The 23,634-nt window shown below is 42.1% G+C and overlaps 1 protein-coding gene and 1 long non-coding RNA gene across 2 annotated transcripts in view; both read left to right on the forward strand.

Annotated features, from left to right (window-relative positions):
• LOC139239396 (uncharacterized) overlaps positions 1–2,677 on the forward strand; it is a 67,292-nt gene extending 64,615 nt beyond the window's left edge. The window contains exon 4 of the long non-coding RNA XR_011588636.1: positions 2,649–2,677. This is a non-coding gene — a long non-coding RNA (uncharacterized lncRNA). The remainder of the gene's footprint in view (positions 1–2,648) is intronic.
• The window catches only part of ube2r2 (ubiquitin-conjugating enzyme E2R 2), a 185,934-nt gene that overhangs the window by 93,511 nt on the left and 68,789 nt on the right, over positions 1–23,634 (forward strand). The gene's annotated exons all lie outside the window — the stretch shown is intronic.

Here is a 23,634-nt window from a genome sequence, read left to right on the forward strand (position 1 = left end):
AAAATTCCCTTATCCACCTCTCGTCGAGAACCATTCCCGGCCACTGGGTGATGCATGCGCAGAGCTCCATGAACAAATTGAAGTCCTTCCTCGCTACCGACTCCTGCAATTGCTGGCCTGACCCCGCAATCCAACGCGCCCCCCCGCCCCTCCCCCTCCTAATGATCTCTCTACCACACCCCCAGCAACAAGCCAGCCTGCCCCGATATCCCCTTGCTCGGTACCTGTACCATCCAATTTAACGTTACCACCCCTCGTTTGGAAAAATCCCTTATCCTGACTAGGCCAGGTCTCATGGGTTCCGGATAAGGGAGGTTCAACTTGTACAAGAGTAAGGAAGTGTAGCTACAATTGCACAGGTCTTTGGTGAGACCACACCTGGAGTACTATGTACAGTTTTGGTCTCCGTACCCTTATCTTGGAGGCAATGAAGGTTCACAAGATTGATTCCTGGGATATGAGGGTTATTCTGAGGAAAGCTTGAGTAGAATGGGCCTCTATTCCCTAGATCGACAGAAAGGTTCAAGTAATACTGCATAAACCTTGATGATCAAATGTATGAAATGCACGAGAAGAATGAGAGGTGATCGCATTGAAATGTGTAAGATTCTGAGAGGGCTTGACAGGATAGATGCTGAGAGGCTGTTTCCCATGACTGGAGAGTCCAGAACTGGGGATAGTTTCAGGATAAGATGTTTGCCATTTAGGACTGAGATGAGGAAGAACTTCTTCACTCGGGGTTGTGAATCTTTGGAATTCTCTACGCCAGGGGGCTATGGATGCTCAGTCGTTGAGTATACTCAAGACTGAGATAGATAGTGTTATGTATTGAATAAAGAATCTGACCAGATACTGAGAGCTCAAAGTAGTGTGTGACGGTAGTCCTTTATTACAGGTCTCCAGAGTGCGCCTCCAGCCTGAGAGGCCTCCTTATCTTCAGGTGCTCCCAAAGGGATCGTGGGATCCCTTGGGACTCCAGGGGATGAGCCCTCTGGTGGCTAAACATTGTATTTACAGGTTTACATATATAACAGATTTTTAGACCTGGCGAATTGAGGGATACGGGGATTAGGCGGGAAAATGGAGTTGAGGTCGAAGATCAACCATAATCTTATTGAATGACGGAGCAGGCTCGAGTATGGCCTACTCCTGCTTCTATTTCTTATGTTCTTACTAACTTTTCCTTGGCCTTTGAACATATTAAGCAAAAGAACTCCAGGATATATACATTTAAATAACACTTGATGTTCAACCTTGGAGTAGTTATATTCCACATATGACCTTCTGTAGCGTCAAAAGCACAGGAACTAGTACATTTCGTACATTTGATCATCAAGGTTTATGCAGTATTACTTGAATCTTTCCGTCGATACTTGACTTGGTGTTCAGCCTCTTCCTTTTTAGGGATGGAAGGTTAGAAATGTTATCAGCTTTAGACTCAAAATGCATATCACTTTTGTACCTACCTATTTTCTACAATCATTGTTCCAAGCTTAAACAGGAAATGTTATTTTGGTGGGGTGAGCTTCCAGTATGATGTCCTTTTGACTGTCTTTTAGCCCTCTGCCTCCTCCCTCCTACTAAACTAAAGCCTAGTCGAAAAAGTTACATTTATCTTTTTTGAAAAGAGATGTGTAAAATGTTGGTTGCCAGGTAGGGTCTACACATCACAATGACTTATCAGTTGCAATTGAGAAGATACTTCCTGCTGCTGGATGGTGTCAAGTTTCTGAAATACATTCCAAAGAGACAGTGCTGGTCACCTAACCAACTGATCTTTTATAGCACCAATGTTCACATTCAGAAGGAGCTACATTGGACTTGGTTATCCTCAGTAGCAATTAGATTTTGATAGGACCTGTTGGGTATACCATTTGAATGGGTCACTTGCAGTCTGAAGACCTGATGGGATGAAACTCCTCAATCTTGGACCTTTACATAGAATTACATAGACTTTTAGGAAGGAAGATATATATTTTACAATTTGTTACCTGACTTTATGGGACAAATACTTAAATTAAAAGTGCTTTATTTCTCTACCAACCCAAAGAGTAGCACTCTTTTTTTTTTTGAAACAACTTACCTTTATCATTACCCATGCTTTTCAAATGATCTGGAGAGGGAATCCTGATTGGTTTGTACCTTCTCTATCCCAGGTCACTGAGGCTAAGTTGTTGTAACCCACCATTACCCTGGTTAGAACAAACTGGACAGAATAAGCATTGAAGCTGAGATTTTCCTGGATTATATACCTCACTACTACACCTCATGGTGCATTTACACATTGAGCCAAATATTTATTTTAATAGGGACATTTTTTTTTTAGTAGATCAGGAATAAATCTGGATATGAAATGAGTGCAAGGTGTATAATGAAATGTTTATAATCATTAACATTTTATAGACTTTTACAGTGTTCAAACCTGGCAATACAAGTTGTCATTGCTGCTTGATGTCTGGTGGATTTATCTTGTGTATCAACAGGATGTTTTGATGGTATACCTGTTGACCTCCCGTGAAGCTACTCGTGGACAGAAGTAAAACAACATATAGCTCACTGTTCCTGTAATTGTTTTTCTGCATGTCTTCTGTATGATATCTTTCACTTTTTCTTGAGCTGTACTGTATGAACCTCTTTTTTTTTTGTAGGTATCTCACTTTTTCTGATTCTTTCAGTGGGGAAAAAGTAAGTTTAAATGAATTTCTAAGAGCTTGTCTGTGATCAATGTTAATCGCTATGGTGTAATGGTTGTGACATTTGCTACATGTTTTTTTTGGAAAATGAATTCATATTATTTTTTCCAGTGCTATCCTTGGATATTTTCCCAACTGAGGACTTTCTCCCAGCTGAGCTATTGTGGTAGCTTGTACTTTCCTTTTTTTTTGTACTTTTTGTTGCCTGAATGACAACTTTCTGAGGCCTGTGCTGAAGTTCCATGCTTCAGTTGAGTGAGGTAGAACATCTTGATGTCACTTGTATTTTATTCCTGATTAGGTTTCTATTTTTATATCAAAATATTTAAACTATTTCAGACAATCACCACCGTACTCATCATCTCACCAAGCTTCCTCACCGCTTGTTACTTACTGTGACTAGGACACTACACCCTGATATAATATACTATTTTGATAATGCAAAGGGAGCAATGAGCAGTGAGAGGGGTAACTCCTGGTAGGTTATGCACAATAATACAGCTTTTAGAAAACTAAAAACTGATTGGAAACGGGAATCTTGCTAGACTGAAAGCGCCCAGTGGCATTCTTGTCATTTCATTACTTTGTGAAACTTTGGAGCAATAATCAGAACACAGCCATTTTCTTGAATATATTTTATGTCTGCAATGTAGGTCAAAAGTTATAGAATCATAGAATGGTTACAGCATGGAAGAAGGTCATTCGGCCCATTGAACCTGTACCGGCTCTCTAAGACCACCTCAAGCTAGTCCCACTCCCCTGCCCTTTCCCATAGCCCTGCAATTTTTTTTCCTTCAGTTACTTATCCAACTTCCCTTTGAAAGCCGTGATTAAATCTGTCTCCTCCAACCTTTCAAGCAGTACATTCCAGATCCTAACTCGCTGCGTCAAAATGTTGTTTCTTATGTCGCCTTTGGTTCTTTTACCATTCACCTTAAATCTGTGTCCTCTGATTGTCGACCTTTCTGCCAATGGGAACAGTTTCTCTCTATCTACTCTCTCCAGGCCCCTCATGATTTTGAACACCTCTATTCCTTCTCTGCTCTCAGGAGAACAACCCCAGCTTCTCCCATCTATCCATGTAACTAAAGTCCCTCATCCCTGGAATAATTCTTGTAAATCTCTTCTGCACCCTCTCTAAGGCCTTCACATCCTTGCTAAAGTGTGGTGCCTAGAATTCCACACAATACTCCAGTTGAGGCTAACCAGTGTTTTATAAAGGTTCATCATTTCCACGCTTTTGTACACTATGCTTCTTTTTTTAACTGCTTTCTCAACCTGCCCTGCCACCTTCAACGATTTGTGCACATACACTCCAGGTCTCTCTGCTCATGCACACCCGTTAGGATTGTACCCCTTAGTTTACATTTCCTCTCCTCATTCTTTCTACCAAGATGTGTTATTTCGCACTTTTCTGCGTTGAATTTCATCTGCCACGTGTCCGCCCATTCCACCAGCCTGTCTATGTCCTCTTGAAGTCTTATCACTATGCTTCTCGCTTCACTATGCTTCCAAATTTTGTCGTCTGCAAATTTTGAAATTGTGCCCTGTACACCCAAGTCCAAGTTATTAATATATATCAAGAAAAGCAGTGGACCCAGTACTGACCCATGGGGAACACCACTGTATACTTTCCTCCTGTCCGAAAAACAAACATTCACCACTATTCTGTTTCATGTCACTTAGCCAATTTCGTATCCATGCTGCCACGGTCCCTTTTATTCAATGGGCTTCAACTTTGCTGGCAAGCCTATTATGTGGCAGTTTATCAAACGCCTTTTGGAAATCCATGTGCACCAACATCAACTGCATTGCTCTCATCAACCCCCTCTGTTGCCTCATCAAAAAACTCAATCAAGTTAGTTAAACACGATTGCTTTTAACAAATCAGTGCTGGCTTTCTTTAATTAATCCACACTTGTCCAAGTGATAATTTTGTCCTGGATTATGGCTTCCAAAAGCTTCCCCACTACTGAGGTTAAACTGACTGGCCTGTAGTTGCTGGGTTTGTCCTTACACCCTTTTTTTGAACAAGGGTGTAACATTTGTAATTCTCCAGTCCTCTGGCACCACCCCCATATCTAAGGAGGATTGGAAGATTATGGCCAGTACCTCCACAATTTTCCCCTTTACTTCCCTCCGCATCTGTGGATGCATCCCATCCGGTCCTGGTGACATATCTACTTTTAAGTACAGCCAGCCTTTCTAGTACCTCCTCGTCGTCAATTTTTTTTTATCCCATCCAGTTTCCCAACTACCTCCTCTTTCACTGACTTTGGCAGCATTATCTTCCTTGATAAAGACAGATGCAAAGCACTCATTTAATATCTCAGCTATGCCCTCTGCCTCCATGCGTAGGTCTCCATTTTGGTCCCTAATCGGTCCCCCCCCCCCCCCTCTTCCTACCCATTTATTATTTATATTCCTATAGACGACTTTTGGGTTACCTTTTATCTTAGCTGCCAATCTATTCTCGTACTCTCTCTTTGCTCCTCTTTCCTTTATCACTTCCCCTGTGAACTTTCTATATGCAGCATGGTTCTCACTTGTATTCTCAATCTGACATATGTTATGCGCCCCCTTTTTCTGCTTCATATTTTCTCTCTCATCATCCAGAGAGCTCTGACTTTGGTTGCTCTACCTTTCTCCGCTGTGGGTTGCTCTACCTTTCTCCCTCGACTACCCGAACCATCTCCTCTTTAAAGGCAGCCCATTGTTCAATTACAGTTTTGCCTGTCGATCCTTGATTCCAATTTACTCGGGCCAGGTCTGATCTCATCCCACTGAAATTGGCGTTCCTCAATTTTTACTCTAGATTGCATCTTGTCCTTTTCCATAGCTTAATCCAAACCTTATGATACTATGTTTGTTCCCTAAATGTGCCCTAAGTACACTTGCTCCACTTGACCCACCTCATTCCCCAGAACCAGATCCAGCAATGTCTCATAAGAAACATAAGAAATAGGAGCAGGAGTAGGCCATTTGGTCCCTCGAGCCTGCTCCACCATTATTGACTCAGCTCCACTTCCCTGCCCGCTCCCCATAACCTTTTATTCCCTTATTGCTCAAAAATCTGTCCATCTCTGCCTTAAATATATTCAATGACCCAGCCTCCACAGCTCTCTGGGGAAGAGAATTCCATAGATTTACAACCCTCAGAGAAGAAATTTCTCCATCTCCGTTTTAAATGGGCAGCCCCTTATTCTGAGACTATGTTCTCTAGTTTTAGTTTCCCCTATGAGTGGAAATATCCTCTCTCCATCCACCTTGTCGAGCCCCCTCATTATCTTATACGTTTCAATAAGATCACCTCTCATTCTTCTGAACTCCAATGTGTATAGGCTCAACCTACTCAACCTATTCTCATAAGTCAACTCCCTCATCTCCGGAATCAACCTAGTGAACCTTTTCTGAACAGCCGCCAATGCAAGTATATCCTTCCTTAAATACAGAGACCAAAACTGTACGCAGTGCTCCAGGTGTGGCCTCACCAATACCCTGTACAGTTGTAGCAGGACTTCTCTGCTTTTATACTCTCTCCCCCTTGCAATAAAGACCAACATTCCATTTGCCTTCCTGCATACTAACTTTTTGTGTTTCATGCACAAGGATCTCCAGATCCCTCTGTACTGCAGCACTTTGCAATTTTTCGCCATTTAAATTAAAATTTGCTTTTCTGTTATTTTTGCCAAAGTGGATAACCTCACATTTTCCCACATTATACTCCATCTGCCAAATTTTTGCCCACTCACGTAGCCTGTCTATAACCCTTTGCAGATTTTTTGTGTCCTCCTCACAATTTGCTTTCCCACCCATCTTTGTATGAATAGACTTGGCTACATTACACTCAGTCCCTTCATCCAAGTCATTAATATAGATGCTAAATAGTTGAGGACCCAGCACCTATCCCTGTGGCACTCCACTAGTCACTGTTCGCCAACTGGAAAATGACCCATTTATCCCAACTCTCTGTTTTCTGTTGGTTAGCCAATCTTTTATCCATGCTAATATATTACCCCCAACCCCGTGAGCTTTTTATCTTGTGCAGTAACTGATGGGGTACAAAGAAGACTTCTCTTCTTCAAGGTGGATTCCTTGAAATAAAGAATTGACACCAGCCCTTAACGACCACGGAATTAATCAGACGAAACCTTGGATTCACTTTTTCGATCTTTATTCAAGCATATGCAGGGGAAGCATGTCGGTCTTAGCTGCCTACGACAGGACCTTCCCCGAGTGATGGTTTCACACAGTTATACAGTTTCTGAGGGGTGCTGGCTTCGTGTACACTCATCCATGACCACCGGTTAGCCTACAATGAATCAGTGGAGCTACATTGATTCGTTAACCCTTATGTTAGGCTACTGAGTGGTTTTGAAACCTCTCCATTTCCCATAGCATGTGGAGCTGATCTCAGTCTATTGGAATGTGTTGTTCCACAGTCTTGACCTTGCTCTGGCTTTTCCAGCTTGGTCTGCAGTTTTTAAAGATAAGCACACAAGCACGAGCTGTGTCCTTTAACCTGATTTCATGCTATACCCTTATTTAGGTCTTAAGTATACTTTTTACCACTTACAGAACCTCTTATGTGGCACCTTATCGAATGCCTTCTGGAAATCCAAATACACCACATCCACTGGTTCCTCCTTATCGACCCTGCTCGTTATATCCTCAGAATTCCAGCAAGTTTGTCAAACATGATTTCCCTTTCATAAAACCATGCTAACTCTGCTTGATTGAATCATGCTTTTCCAAATGTGTCGCTACTGCTTCCTTAATAATGGACTCCAGCATTTTCCCAATGACAGATGTTGGGCTAACTGGTCTAATGTTTCCTGCTTTTTGTCTGCCTCCTTTTTTAAATAGGGGCGTTACATTTACGGTTTTCCAATCTGCTGGGACCGCCCCCAAGGAAGTTTGGTAGATTACAACCAATGCATCCACTATCTCTGCAGCTACTTCTCTTACGACCTTAGGATGTAAGCCATCAGGTCCAGGGGACTTGTCCGCCTTTAGTTCCATTATTTTACCTAGTACTACTTCATTTGTGATAATGATTGTATTATTATCCACACAAGAGATTGATGTGCAAGGTTAAAGCACATGGGATTGGGGGTAGTGTGCTGACATAAATTGAGAACTGGTTGTCAGACAGGAAGCAAAGAGTAGGAGTAAATGGGTACTTTTCAGAATGGCAGGCAGTGACTAGTGGGGTACCGCAAGGTTCTGTGCTGGGGCCCCAGCTGTTTACATTGTACATTAATGATTTGAACGAGGGGATTAAATGTAGTATCTCCAAATTTGCGGATGACACTAAGTTGGGTGGCAGTGTGAGCTGCGAGGAGGATGCCATGAGGCTGCAGAGTGACTTGGATAGGTTAGATGAGTGGGCAAATGCATGGCAGATGAAGTATAATGTGGATAAATGTGAGGTTATCCACTTTGGTGGTAAAAACAGAGACAGACTATTATCTGAATGGTGACAGATTAGGAAAAGGGGAGGTGCAACGAGACCTGGGTGTCATGGAACATCAGTCATTGAAGGTTGGCATGCAGGTACAGCAGGCGGTTAAGAAAGCAAATGGCATGTTGGCCTTCATAGCGAGGGGATTTGAGTGCAGGGGCAGGGAGGTGGTGTTACAGTTGTACAGGGCCTTGGTGAGGCCACACCTGGAGTATTGTGTACAGTTTTGGTCTCCTAACTTGAGGAAGGACCTTCTTGCTATTGAGGGAGTGCAGCGAAGGTTCACCAGACTGATTCCTGGGATGGCGGGACTGACATATCAAAGACTGGATCAACTGGGCTTGTAGTCACTGGAGTTCAGAAGAATGAGAGGGGATCTCATAGAAACGTTTAAAATTCTGACTGGTTTAGACAGGTTAGATGCAGGAAGAATGTTCCCAATGTTGGGGAAGTCCAGAACCAGGGGTCGCAGTGTAAGGATCAGAGGTAAGCCATTTAGGACCGAGATGAGGAGAAACTTCTTCACCCAGTGAGTGGTGAACCTGTGGAATTCCCTACCACAGAAAGTTGTTGAGGCCAATTCACTAAATATATTCAAAAAGGAGTTAGATGTAGTCCTTACTACTAGGGGGAATCAAGGGGTATGGTGAGAAAGCAGGAATGGGGTACTGAAGTTGCATGTTCAGCCATGAACTCATTGAATGGTGGTGCAGGCTCGAAGGGCCGAATGGCCTACTACTGCACCTATTTTCTATGTTTCTATTAAGTTCCTACCTATAGCCCCTTGATTATCCACTATTGGGATGTTTTTAGTGTCTTCTACCGTGAGGACCGATACAAAATATTTGTTTCCTTCCTGGTTGGGCCAGAAACATACTGATCAATAAATTCTTCCTCCTCTCTGCCCTTTACACTATTATGATCCTGGATTAGGATAGTTGAAGTCCCCCATTATCACTATTCTATAGTTCTTGCACCTCTCTGTAAATTTCCCTGCAAATTTGCTCCTCTAAACCCTTCCCACCAGTTCCTGGCCGAGTTGTGTAATGGCACCTCTATTGTTTCTTAACTCTAACCAAATAGATTCTGTCCTTGACCCCTCCAGGCCATTCTCTCTCTCTGGCATAGTAATATTCTCCTTAATCCAAACTGCCACCCCACCTGCTTTCTTTCCTGAACACCTTATATCCAGGAATATTTAGTACCCAATTCTGCCCTTTTATGAGCCAGGTCTCCGTTAACACCACGATTACCCATGTGGCTATTTGTGCCTACAGCTCACAAACCTTATTTACCATGCTTCCTGCATTTACACACATGCACTATAAACCTATCTTAGTCTTTTTGTACTCTTAGTCTTACCCCCACCTAATACTGTACTATTTCTTAACTCTAGTGCTTTGTCTCTCCCAATCCTTGTGCACCTTGTTTTTCCTTTCTAATGCCAGCTCCTGGTGCCCATCCCTATGCCAAATTAGTTAACACTCTTCCCAACAACACTAACAAACCCGCCCGTGAGGATATTGGTCCTGGGTCTGTTGAGGTGCAACCTGTCCGACCTGTACAGGTCCAACCTCCCTCAGAATCGGTCCCAATGTCCCAGGAATCTAAAGCGCTTCTGTCCAGCCATGCATTTATCTACTCTAGAAACATAGAAAATAGGTGCAGGAGTAGGCCATTCAGCCCTTCGAGCCTGCACCACCATTCAATAAGATCATGGCTGATCATTCCCTCCGTACCCCTTTCCTGCTTTCTCTCCATACCCCTTGATCCCCTTAGCCGTAAGGGCCATATCTAACTCCCTCTTGAATATATCCAATGAACTGGCAACAACAACTCACTGCGGCAGGGAATTCCACAGGTTAACAACTCTGAGTGAAGAAGTTTCTCCTCATCTCAGTCCTAAATGGCCTACCCCATATCCTAAGACTGTGTCCCCTGGTTCTGGACTTCCCCAACATCGGGAACATTCTACCCGCATCTAACCTGTCCCGTCCCGTCAGAATCTTGTATGTTTCTACAAGATCCCCTCATTCTTCTAAACTCCAATGTATAAAGGCCCAGTTGATCCAGTCTCTCCTCATATGTCAGTCCAGCCATCCCGGGAATCAGTCTGGTGAACCTTCGCTGCACTTCCTCAATAGCAAGAACGTCCTTCCTCAGATTAGGAGACCAAAACTGAACACACTATTCCAGATGAGACCTCAACAAGGCCCTGTACAACTGCAGTAAGACCTCCCTGCTCCGACACTCAAATCCCCTAGCTATGAAGGCCTACATACCATTTGCCTTTTTTACCGCCTGCTGTACCTGTCTGCCAACTTTCAATGACTGATGAACCATGACACCCAGGTCTCTTTGCACCTCTCCTTTTCCTAATCTGCCGCTATTCAGATAATATTCTGCCTTCGTGTTTTTTCCCCCAAAGTGGATAACCTCACATTTATCCACATTATACTGCATCTGCCATGCATTTGCCCACTCACCTAACCTGTCCAAGTCACCCTGCAGCCTCTTGGTGTCCCCCTCACAGCTCACACCGCCACCCAATTTAGTGTCATCTGAAAACTTGGAGATATTACACCCAATTCCTTCATCCAAATCATTGATGTATATTGTAAAGAGCTGGGGTCCCAGCACTGAGCCCTGCAGCACTCCACTAGTCACTGCCTGCCATTCTGAAAAGGACCCGTTTATCCCGACTCTCTGCTTCCTGTCTGCCAACCAGTTCTCTATCCACGTCAGTACATTACCCCCAATACCATGTACTTTGATTTTGCACACCAATCTCTTGTGAGGGACATTGTCAAAAGCCTTTTGAAAGTCCAAATACACTGGTTCTCCCTTGTCCACTCTACTAGTTACATCCTCAAAAAATTCCAGAAGATTTTTCAAGCATGATTTCACCTTCATAAATACATGCTGACTTGGACCGATCCTGTCACTGCTTTCCAAATGTGCTGCTATTTCATCCTTAATAATTGATTCCAACATTTTCCCCACTACTGATGTCAGGCTAACCGGTCATTATTACCTGCTTTCTCTCTCCCTTTTTAAAAAGTGGTGTTACATTAGCTACTCTCCAGTCCATAGAAACTGATCCAGAGTCGATAGACTGTTGGAAAATGATCACCAATGTATCCACTGTTTCTAGGGCCACTTCCTTAAATACTCTCGGATGCAGACTATCAGGCCCCGGGGATTTATCGGCCTTCAATCCCATCAATTTCCCTAACACAATTTCCTGCCTAATAAGGATATCCTTCAGTTCCTCCTTCTCACTGGACCCTCGGTCCCCTAGTACTTCCGGAAGGTTATTTGTGTCTTCCTTCGTGAAGACAGGACCAAAGTATTTGTTCAGTTGGTCTGCCATTTCTTTGTTCCCCATTATAAATTCACCTGAATCCGACTGCAAGGGTCCTACGTTTATCTTCACTAATCTTTTTCTCTTCACATATCTATAAAAGCTTTTGCAGTCAGTTTTTATGTTCCGGGGTCGAGTGAGGAGGAGGAACTGAAGGATATACTTATTAGGCAGGAAATTGTGTTAGGGAAATTGATGGGATTGAAGGCCGATAAATCCCTGGGGCCTGATAGTCTGCATCCCAGAATACTTAAGGAAGTGGCCTTAGAAACAGTGGATGCATTGGTGATCATTTTCCAACCGTCTATTGACTCCAGATCCGTTGTTCTCGTACTCTATTTTCCCCCTCTTAATTAAACCCTTTGTCCTCCTCTGCTGAATTCTAAATTTCTCCCAGTCCTCAGGTTTGCTGCTTTTTCTGACCAATTTATATGCCTCTTCCTTGGATTTAACACTATCCTTAATTTCCCTTGTTAGCCACGGTTGAGCCACCTTCCCCATTTTATTTTTTACTCCAGACAGGGATGGACAATTGCTGAAGTTCATCCATGTGATCTTTAAATGTTTGCCATTGCCTATCCACCGTCAACCCTTTAAGTATCATTTGCCAATCTATTCTAGCCAATTCACGCCTCAAACCATCGAAGTTACTTTGCCTTAAGTTCAGGAACCTAGTTTCTGAATTAACTGTGTCACTCTCCATCCTAATAAAGAATTCTACTTAGTTATGGTCACTCTTCCCCAAGGAGTCTCGCACAACAAGATTGCTAATTAGTCCTTTCTCATTACACAATACCCAGTCTAGGATGGCCAGCTCCCTGGTTGGTTCCTCGACATATTGGTCTAGAAAATCATCGCTAATACACTCCAGGAAATCCTCCTCCACCGCATTGCTACCAGTTTGGTTAGCCCAGTCAATATGTAGATTAAAGTCACCCATGATAACTACTGTATCTTTATTACATGCATCCCTAATTTCTTGTTTGCTTTTCCCAACCTTACTACTACTGTTTGGTGGTCTGTGCACAACTCCCACTAGCGTTTTCTGCCCTTTGGTATTCCGTAGCTCCACCCATACCGATTCCACATCATCCAAGCTAATATCCTTTCTTACTATTGCATTAATTTCCTCTTCAACCAGCAATGCCACCCCGACTTCTTTTCCTTTCTGTCTATCCTTCCTAAATGTTGAATACTCCTGGATGTTGAGGTCCCAGCCTTGGTCACCCTGGAGCCTTGTCTCCGTGATGCCAATTACATCATACCCGTTAACTGCTATCTGCGCAGTTAATTCGTCCACCTTATTCCGAATACTCCTCGCATTGAGGCACAGAGCCTTCAGGCTTGTCTTTCTAACACACTTTACCCCTTTAGAATTTTGCTGTAATGTGGCCCTTTTTGCTTTTTGCCGTAGGTTTCTCTGCCCTCCACTTTTACTTTTCTTCTTTCTATCTTTTGCTTCTGCCCCCATTCTACTTCCCTCAGTCTCCCTGCATTCACATCCCCCTGCCATATTAGTTTAACTCCTCCCCAACAGCACAAGCAATCACTCTTCCTAGGACATTGGTTCTTATTACTATTACTATTTCTAATAATAATATTACTATTCCTTAACTCACCAGATCGTGGTACCAGGAGTAATCTGGAGATTACTGCCTTTGAGGTCCTGCTTTTTAATCTTTTTCCTAGCTCCCTAAAATCTGGTTGCAGGACCTCATCCCTCTTTCTATCTGTCACTGATACCAACATGGACCAAATCTGGTTGTTCACCCCCCTCCCTCAGAATGTTCTGCAGCCGCTCACTGACATTAAAGAAAAGGAAGAAAGACTTGGATTTATCTACTGCCTTTTACGAATACCGGATGTCTCAAAGCGCTTTACAGCCAATGAAGTACTTTTGGAATGTAGTCACTGTTGTAATGTGGGAAATGCGGCAGCCATTTTGCACACTGCAAGCTCCTGCAAACAGCAATGTGTTAATGACCAAATGATCTTTTTTTGATTGAGGGATAAATATTGGGCAGGACACTGGGGATAATTCCCCTGCTCTTCTTCGAAATAATGCCATCGGATCTTTTAGGTCCTCCTGAGAGAGCAGACAGGCCCTCAGTTTAATGTCTCATCCGAAAGACGGTACCTTTCACAGTGCAGCACTCCCTCACGAGAGTTCGTGGCGGAGGTGCGCCGAATGAGAGTACAGGGGCTAGAAGAGTCGAGGGCCCAGGGGGGCAGCATGGGCCAGACAACACTGTGATATGTGTGCGCACTAGGTCCGTGCAGCAGAGCAGGTCTCCAGTTGTCCTGGTTAACCCTTGCCACTGGATAAAGGCCTAGCTCTGTCAAGCCTGTGCAGTGGTTAATGTGCAACGGTCACCACATGTTTTTTTTAAAAAAATCCACGCACAGGCATTTTCCACCCTTCAATTGGAATTCAGGACTGGAACATCGGGTCCTTCATTGAAACATCTGTGAACTCATGTGGAAGCAAGTCATCCTCGTTCGAGGGACCACCTATGATGACTCCCTCAACACTGCACTGGAATGTCCGTGCTCGAAATCCTGGAGTGGGATTTGAACCCACAACCTTCTGACTCAGAGGCAAGTGTGCTACCCACTGAGCTACAGCTGGCAGTAATCCTTGACCCTGGCACCAGGGAGACAACATACAGTTCTAGAATCACGTCTGTGACCACAGAAATGCCTGTCTGTTCCCCTAACTATCGAATCTCCTATCACTATTGCTTTCCCAATCTTCCTCCTCCCACCCCCCTCCCCACCTGAACAGCTGAGCCTCATGTGGTGCCATGAACTTAGCCCTGGCCGTGGACTTAGCCCAAAGGAACCATCACCAGTATTCAGTACTGGTTAGAGAGTGAGATGCAGTCTTGGGACTCTTGCACTACCTGCCTGGTCCTCCTTGTCTGTTTAACGGTCACACGTTCCCTCTCTGCCTGCAAACTCTTGTGCTGCAGGGTGACCACCTCCTGAAATGTGCTATCCACGTAGGTCTCGACCTCACAGATACACCGCAGTGACGCCAGCTGCTGCTCAAGCTCCGAAACTTGGAGCTTGAGCTCCTCCAGCTGACGACACTACCTGCACATGTGGCTGTCCACGGGGAAGCATCTTGGAGCTCCAACGTTGCACAAGATGTACATTCCACAGGACTGAGGTGCCCTGCCATGCCTCTACATAATAGACTATTAACTAATTTAGAAATAAACTCAAGACTTCAAAAAAAAAACAATCATCAGTTACTCATCAATCAGCTCATTCCCTTATGCTGGCGTCTCTTCAGGTTTTTTACCTCGCTTCCTGATGCTTGCACTCCTTCCCAGCTCTGGGCTCTCAGGCCTGCCATTTTCTGCAGCTGCTCCTCTCATTCTCCCGCAGGTCCGCTCTCATGCTGATTAACATAGAGTCCTTGGGTTCTGTAGCTCCACTCCTCCTTTTCAGTTCGACGACTTCAACCGCCTTCCTCCTCCTCCTCCTCCTCCGATTCCTGCTCTCTCTCAATTCTTCCATTCTGCTTGCGATCCGCTCCATTTGGATTCTCCAAGCTCTGTGCTCGAGCTCTGTGAATGTCATTCAAACTTTAGCCCAGTTAGCATAATGTCAATGGTGGATAATGTTCTAGTAGTTGGAATAAGTGATTAAATTAATAATTATTAAGGACAGCTATTATGGATGAAGAAGGAGTCATGTCTGGAAAATGTATTAGTTGTTTGAGGAAATCACTAAATGCATTGTTAAAAGAAATACAATTGATATGTTCATATGGATTTTCTAAAGATCTTCAATATGGTGCACATAGAAATCTTATTTATAAAATTAAGGTGTATGGTATTAAAGAGGATGCAGCAGCACAAATAGGAAATTGGTAAAGGACCGAAACAGTCAAAGTTAATGTGTGTTTTCTGAGCTGAAGGGAGATAAATAGCGGTGTCCCCCAGGTGTCTGTATTAGGACCATTGCACTCATTTTTTTATAATTTAAAAATAACATTTGCGTGTGAGAGATTTGGACATGGATATGGGAGCACAATTTCAAAATTTGTAGACAAAAAGCAGGGGGCCATTAGTTTAATTGTGAATTAGGCTCTTTCTGGAGGGCCCTTAATTTGTAAATTGGGCAGATAAATGTTACGTGACATTTAATGTGGAGAAATGTAAGATGCAATTTGGGAGGAAAAATAAGAGGATGTAAACATAAAAGGTATAGGGGCGCAGAGTAGTAGAATAAGAATTAACATTTATCTCGCAGCTTTCGCAATCTCAAAACATCCCAAAGCCCTACTGACGCAATCTTTAAATAATATGCTCAATTCTCCTCTTTTTCTCTCCTCTCTTTCTCTCTCTATCTTTATTTCTCATTTCTCTCTCTCCTATTCCTCTACCAATCTCTCTCTCTTTCTTTTTCTCTCCTCGCTCGCTCTCTTGGAAATAAAAATTGGGAGAGATGCAAATTGGGCTGTCGATTCGCTATCCACCTGTTTTACACTATCGCATGAAGTCAATATCTACTCCATGTTGAGTTTTTATAAGCCTGGTTTGCACGAAGTAAGCATTTGCATTGGATCAAGTTAGCATGAATGGAAATCGGTATCTCAGCAATTGTATTCACCTTTTGTTTCACCCAGTTCATGCACTGGATAAGTGGCTGTTTACTATAACAATGGGTAGATTTTTCTGTCTAATGTGAGGTTAATGGCACTCGCTGTTATTTAAGCGTTAGATGGTGGAGCAACTTCAGACAAGGGGCAGATAGATGCGCGGTTAAATGCCGATATCCAAAAGTTGCTGTCCGTGTTGTGCCGCTTTGCTTAGTTTCGCGTAAACATCTTGTCTGCGCATCATTGAATGGTGTGAAGTTGCTGTATTTGCAAGGTACATAAGAAGTAAATCTGCCACCGAAAGTTAAGTCATGTACCCTTTTAATGACGTGATAGTTGTTCATTACTGCCAATCAACTTCTCTGGCACTGAAAATTAACAAGTGTGGTGTCTCATTCCTTCAGGTATTAATTGTTGGAGATTTTAAAAGTGTCAAATTAAAACAACACTTTTTTACTTTTCCTTTGTCGCTTTTTATCTCTTAATCCAATTTTTCTTTCCCTGTCATTTCTCTTTCTGTACCTGATTTGACATTTAATTCACGCATTCTTAACTTACACTTACTTATAAATGTGCAATGGCAGACACATTTAGATGCCCTGCTACAGCAAATTCTGGTCCATTGTATTTATCTAGAAAGGAGGTAGCGAATGGTATTCGTGCAGTTAGTACCAGGCTGATTGATTAGAATCCAAAATATGACTAATTTTAAACTAACATTGCTAGGAAAGCCATTGTTTGTACTCAAAATATAGGTTAGCAATATCAAGAATATTCAGAACAAATGTGAATTATATTAGAGAGAGTTTTAAGAAACTGTTTGAGTCCCATCTCCGGATGTACAGCAGCCTTTTTTGGTTGCTTTTATTTTGCATACTTGGGTATGATACTGCTGCTCAGTTATCTCTACAAAACATGTGCTCCTCTAAATAAGAGACTGGTTGAAGACCGGTTGGCATGAAACCTGTGTCTTGCCATTTGTTTGTCAATTAACAAATGTTGCAAACCTTATTCCTGATTGGCATAAATTTGAATACAAGACTTTGAATGTCACCTTGGTTTCAAATTTTTTTAGAAAACTGTTATTTATCTAGTGTTGTTGTATTTTTACTTGTAGTACATGGAGCTATGGGATGTTTTAGTGCAACTGCTACTTGCTAACCTAAAATATATTTTATAGTCAAAATAAATAAGACATGGGGTCCATTTTTTAAACAAACCTTTTTCTTGTAACCAAGTTCAAATCAAGTCCAAACCAATGGGACTGCCACTCTCTGCCTGACTTCTAAGTGAAGTGAATTAATTCTCCAATTAATTTGTTGGGGGCACAAGTCCACAAAATTTATCCATGGCAGAACACTAAATCCACCAAGGGAGACTGCAAAGATGGCTAGTGTAAAATGGATTTGTCATTGCTGCATTATGATTTGCTCATCTGTGTTTGAGATTTAGTCTAAGAAGAGAAGCAGCTCTATCTGACTGGGAAGTGCAGATTACAAAAAGTGGAACTTTCCCAGCACAAACAACACTCATCTTGCACACACAATTAACTTAAAAGAGAGTCTAAAATTTGTTACGAACTTCTGCAGTATTTTTAACATTGGCCAGTTTCAAAAGCAGTTCTGTTTGGAACCAGTGCTTGAGAAAAGCTATTCTGATCAATATCTTATTTGAACTGAACCAATTTCCTATCCATTAAAACGCCTTTTTCTATTCAGCTGTGCAAGGCAAGTATCCAATGCATAGCTAAATCAGAGGAAGAAAAATACAGATCAGTTAATCATGCATCACTTCACTTATGCAATCAGATTTAAAGTTACAGTTAGAAATTTTATGTGAGCTGAAAAGCTTTCTTCTTACAAGCGCATTTTCAAAATTCTCTTCAATATAACTAAAATATAAGTGTAAAATGTGATGAGGCACTGATCGTTCATTTTATTTCGTTTCCTTTTTATTTTTGCGAGTTTTGTTCCCCCTCCATTTTGTCTACTGAAGGTGTTGAATCCTTGCTGGAATACAGTTCCTCAGGTGCTGGTATCTTACACAAGTGGCCATTATTCATGTGTGACACTTGATTGTGATTATCAAGCTATTCAACACGATAGGAGGTGATAAAAGGTGAGTTTGAACCGGTCCTCAACTGAAATCGGCATGTAAGCATTTCCACCTGGTGTTGCTAGCCAGCATGCAAGAATGGGAACGTTGGCTAACTTTTTCTTTTTTAAAAACTCTATTCCTCCCCTGCTCACTCATTGCTGCCAGTACAGACCAAGGATTTGACCTTGCCCAGTATGGCTCAGGCACTGCCATCGTGGGGGAATGTCTGCTTCAGCTACTGTTAATAATTTAATCTCCTTCTTGGATACATAGTGAAACTATATATTAAATTTTTTTAAATTGTACATGGCATGCAATTTCTATCCACAGATGTTACATCCAGTGCCATGATTTTGCATTGTGCTTTTAATGATGACATTTAACATTGATGCTGTGTAGGTAGATATTTGTAATGGGAAACCCTTCTCAAAATGTAAACATTTTGCTGTCCTGGTTTGAACCAATGAAATTGCTCAAAATGCTTTTCTTTTAACTACCATTTTTGTTCAGTATTTCAAACTTCTAATGACCAATAATAAGGTTTATGAACAAACTTGCATTTATATAGCACCTTTCACAAACTCAGCATCCCAAAGCACTGTTGTAATGTAAGGGAATGTGACAGCCAATTTGTATATAGCAAAGTCCCACAAATAGCAATGAGATAATGACTCCATCATCTGTTTTATTGATGTTGGTTGAGAGAGATATGTTAGTCAGATTGAGTGGGCAAGGATAATAGCAGTGTTAAAGAGAAGTGGAATGCCTTCAAAACCATCCTTACACAAATGGAAGCCATTATGTCACTACAGTTAAAAGAAGGGTACATGGTAAAACAAACCAAGTTGGCAAATTAGACTAAAACATAATTTTCTTTTTACAGGTTTAAGGAAAATAACTCTCAGGAGAACAGAAATAGATATCGAACTCCGCTAAAGGCAACAAAAGCTGCTATCAGCACAACCAAAAGTGGAGAAGAGGATAGTAGATAGATATTTTTCAGTTAAGTTAGTCGTCAGAGAACAATTAAGGACTGTACAATACCATTGAAGGATTCCTGAGGGCAGATTTGAGTGAGCTCTCAGGATATTGCAGAGGTTTTAAATGGCTACTTTGCATCACTCTCTAAATTACTGAAGATGATGCTGGTTTTCCAATAGTGTAACATAGGGTTGATATAATTAAACATGTCAAAAGTAAATGTGGATATTGTCCTGGCTAGAATTAATGATCTCAAAACAAATCAAGCTGCTGACCACATTCACCCAAGTGTGCTCAAAGAAATGGCGACTGTGCTTTGCGAACCACTTGTTCAAATATTTAACAGCTCACTGAGGCCTGTGATTGCTCTCATGGACTGGAGCGAGACCAAAGAACTAGTACCAGTATGTAAAAAGGGCAGTATGTCAGAACCAGAAAACTACAGGCCTTCTGCTGTAGGGAAGTTGCTAGAAGGGATTTTTAAAATTCATTCATGGGATGTGGGCATGAGAAGTTGTTGGTGATTCGCCTTCTTGAACTGCTGCAGTTCATGAGGTGAAGATACTCCCATTGTGCTGTTAGGTAGGAAGTTCCAAGATTTTAACCCAGCAACGATGAAGGAACGGCAATATATTTCCAAGTCAGGATGGCGTGTGACTTGGAGGGGAACTTGGAGTTGGTGGTGTTCCCATGCGTCTGCTGCCCTTGTCCTTCTAGGCAGTAATGGTCACAGGTTTTGGAGGTGCTGTCGAAGAAGCCGTGGCGAGTTGCTGTAGTGCATGTTGGGAGATTGTACACACTGCAGCCATGGTGCACTGGTGATGGAGGGAGTAAATATTTAACGTGGTGGATGGGGTGCCAATCAAACGGGCTGCTTTGTTCTGGATGGTGTCAAGCTTCTTGTGTTGTTGGAGCTGCACTCATCCAGGTAAGTGGAGAGTATTCCATCACTCCTGACTTGTGCCTTGTAGATGGTGGAAAGGATTTGGGCATCATTACAGATTTCCTGTATATCATTATCATCATCATCATCATCATAAACCACTTTAATAAAGATAGCATTATTAAGAAATTTCATAATGGTTTCTGGAAAAGGTGAGATAGATGGGGAGATTTTGGATTGGATAAGGCACTGGTTGCATTCCTGGAACAGAAAATAAATATTAAATGGTAGTGGTTCTGCATGGCGCCCAGTCACTACTGGAGGCCCATAGAGATCGATCTGAAGGCTGTTGCTCGTCTTTATCAGCAATCTGGATGAATTAAAAAAAAATACATATTCCATAATAACATTACATTTACCCGCTGAATTGTCTCATGTCTTTTAGTGCCTTCATTCATAGCTTGCATTAAACACCTTCATACCTTATACTAAAAGAGGAACGGGAAGTTATGGATAGGATAATAATAGAGAAGACGTACTAAAAAGATTGGCATTACTGAAAGTTGGTAAGTCACCTGGGCCGGATGGAATGCATCCTAGGTTGCTGAAAGAAGCAACGGTAGAAATAGCAGAAGCATTGGTCACAATCTTTCAATCCTCACAGGAGTCGTGCCAGAGGACTGGAGGGTTGCTAATTTTATACCACTATTCAAGAAAAAGGAGAGGTATAAACCAGGAAACTACAGGTCAGTCAGCCTAACATTGGTGGTTGGGAAGTTATTGGAAACCATTATCGGGGACAAAATAAACTTTGATTTGGAAAGGCATGGATTAATCAAGGACTGCCAGCATGGATTTGTTAAAGGCAAATTGTGTCAGACTAACTTGATTGAATTCTTTGATGAGGTAATAGAGAAGGTTGCTGAAAGTGCAGTAGATATATATATATAATTTTTATATATATATTTTTTTCATAAGCCATTCGAGAAAGTGCCACACAGGAGGCTTGTTAAGATGGAAGCCCATGGAATTAAGGGGAAAATAGCAGTATGGATACGGAATTGGCTCAGTGAAAGGAAGCAAAGGGTGGTGGATTGCAGTGATGTTCCCCAAAGGTCAGTTTTGGGTCCATTAGTCTAATTTTTTTATAAACGATCTAGACTCTGGTGTAGGAAGCAGCATTATATAGTTTGCAGATGATACAAAACTTGGCAACGTAGTAGATAGTGATGAAGATAGTTGTAGACTTCAGGATGGCACAGACAGGATGCTGAAATGGGTAGAAGCATGGTCGATGGCGTTCAGTTTGAAGTGATGCATTTTGGGAGGACGAATATGGAAAGATCGTATACTATAAATGGCACGATTTTAAAAGGTTTAGATGAGCAGAGACCTTGGTGTCCATATACATAAATTCTTGAAGGTGACAGGACAAGTTGATCAGGTGGTTAAAAAGCATATGGGTTATTTGGGTTTATAAATAGAGGCATAGAATATAAAAGCAAAGAGATCATGCTCAAACTTTATAAATCACTGGTTAGGCCTCACCTGGAATATTGTGGACAATTCTGGGCACCACACTTCAGGAAAGATGTAAAGGTATTAGAAAGGGTACACAGGAGGTTTACTCGGCTGGTACCAAGGATGAGGGACTTCAGCTATGAGGAGAGGTTGAAAATGTTATGACGACTTCCTTGGAACAGAGAATATTAAGAGGTGACCTTGTAGAGGTTTTGATCAAGACAAAACTACTCCCGCTGGTGAGTGGGGCAATAACCAGAGGTCATAGATTTAAAATTATTGACAAAAGATATAGAGAGAATATGAAAGTTGGCGGGATCCGGGACACCCTATCTGAAAAGGTGGTGAAGCTGGTACAGTAAATAATTTTAAAAGGGAGTTGGACAACTACTTGATGAGGAATTTGCAGGGTTACAGACACAAAGTGGGGGTGTTTGACTAATCATCATCATAGGCAGTCCCTCGAAATAAGGATGACTTGCTTCCACATCAAAAAGTGATGAGTTCACAGGTATTTCAATGAAGGACCTAATATTCCGGATCCCGAAATACATGTTGAAGGGTGGAAGATGCCTGTGCGTGGATCTTTTTAACGTGTGGTGGCTGCTGCACCCCAGCCACGACACGGGCTTGACAGAGCTAGTTCTTGGTCCAGTGGCAAGAATTAACCAAGACGACTGGAGACCAGCCATTAGTACAGATACTTGCAAAACAAACAAAGTGTGAGCGAGAACGCGGATCCATGGGGGAATTTCGATATTCAGTCCCATGTTCCACCAGTGTGTGGCATCCCCTACTCCTGGAATTTCTTTAAGTACTCCCTCGTTCTCCTGCTGTAAAGTATATTAACGATGCTGTGAGGCATTGACACGTGTCATCAATTCCTTCAGAGCCTTTGGCATCTCCGGGATGTCATAACCGAATTTTGTGACATTCTCGTGTAATTCTTGTTTCAGTACATCCCTAACCTTTAGGTTTACCTCCGCGGGGGTTCTTACATTAATGAAGGTTTTAGTCCCTATTATAACTGTCTTGGTGGGGACAAAGCAATATATCCCCAGGGTAATAGCACACCGGACCTTCCTGTAATGGTAATAGTCCTGCGAAGTGGTGAAATAGTACTTTCCTTTCCCTACATAACTAAGCATGACTACTCTTTCACAAAGCCAGCACAGGCATGACTGGTCGAATGGTCGCCTTCTGTGCTGTAAGATTAAATGATTCAAGTTTCTACTGCAAGGGTGCAGCCTCTCTCATAAGACTTTGCTTCAAATGGATACTTTTACTTCATATATGAGCGTATATGATTTGCATGATATTCCACTAGGCAGTATCAACTTAAGTTAATATCTCCTCATCCTGTTACGATTTGAGAATTTCTTTGCTGTCTACCAAATACCTTCAAACAAAATACAGATTGAATTCTCAAAGATTTATTTCAGTCAAATGAAATCATTTCTTGAAATTTGTTAACAACTAATCGGTCTTCCATGGTGTTACATGAGAAAAGTCAAGACCAAGTGCAGTCTTCAGGTCGGGCAGCAGGGGATACAATTGGGCTGGGGCCCAGGCAGGGCTGTGACACTAGAGGCCAGAAAAGGAAAGGAGTAATAGGGAGAAAAAGGGAGAGGGGTAGGGCATGAGGAAAAGGGGCAGAGTGAAGAGAGAAAATATTTTGGCTCAAACACTAGGCTAGATTCCAATAACACTATCACCAGACAGACTTTGGTTACTTTTCCAAATATATTACTCTTTGAACCGTTAAAACTTAGCTACAAAAATGGTTTGAAAAATAAAAATAAAAAGGAGCAAAACCAATTTTGTTATGATTGTTGAGCATTATTGCTGATTTGAGGTCAATGGTTGAGTTCACAACTAGCTTGATTTCAGAATTTTGGCTTTATAATGCCATATGTTGTCTTGCTTCAAGTAGCAAGGTTCACTGCTGTGGAAGTATGTGTGACGGTTAAGGGATTTAATCTAGTTTGACTGACCCTGGCAACTGCACAAAGGACACAT

This window comes from Pristiophorus japonicus, chromosome 2 (genome assembly GCF_044704955.1).
Source record: "Pristiophorus japonicus isolate sPriJap1 chromosome 2, sPriJap1.hap1, whole genome shotgun sequence".
In the NCBI taxonomy this organism is placed as follows: domain Eukaryota; kingdom Metazoa; phylum Chordata; class Chondrichthyes; family Pristiophoridae; genus Pristiophorus; species Pristiophorus japonicus.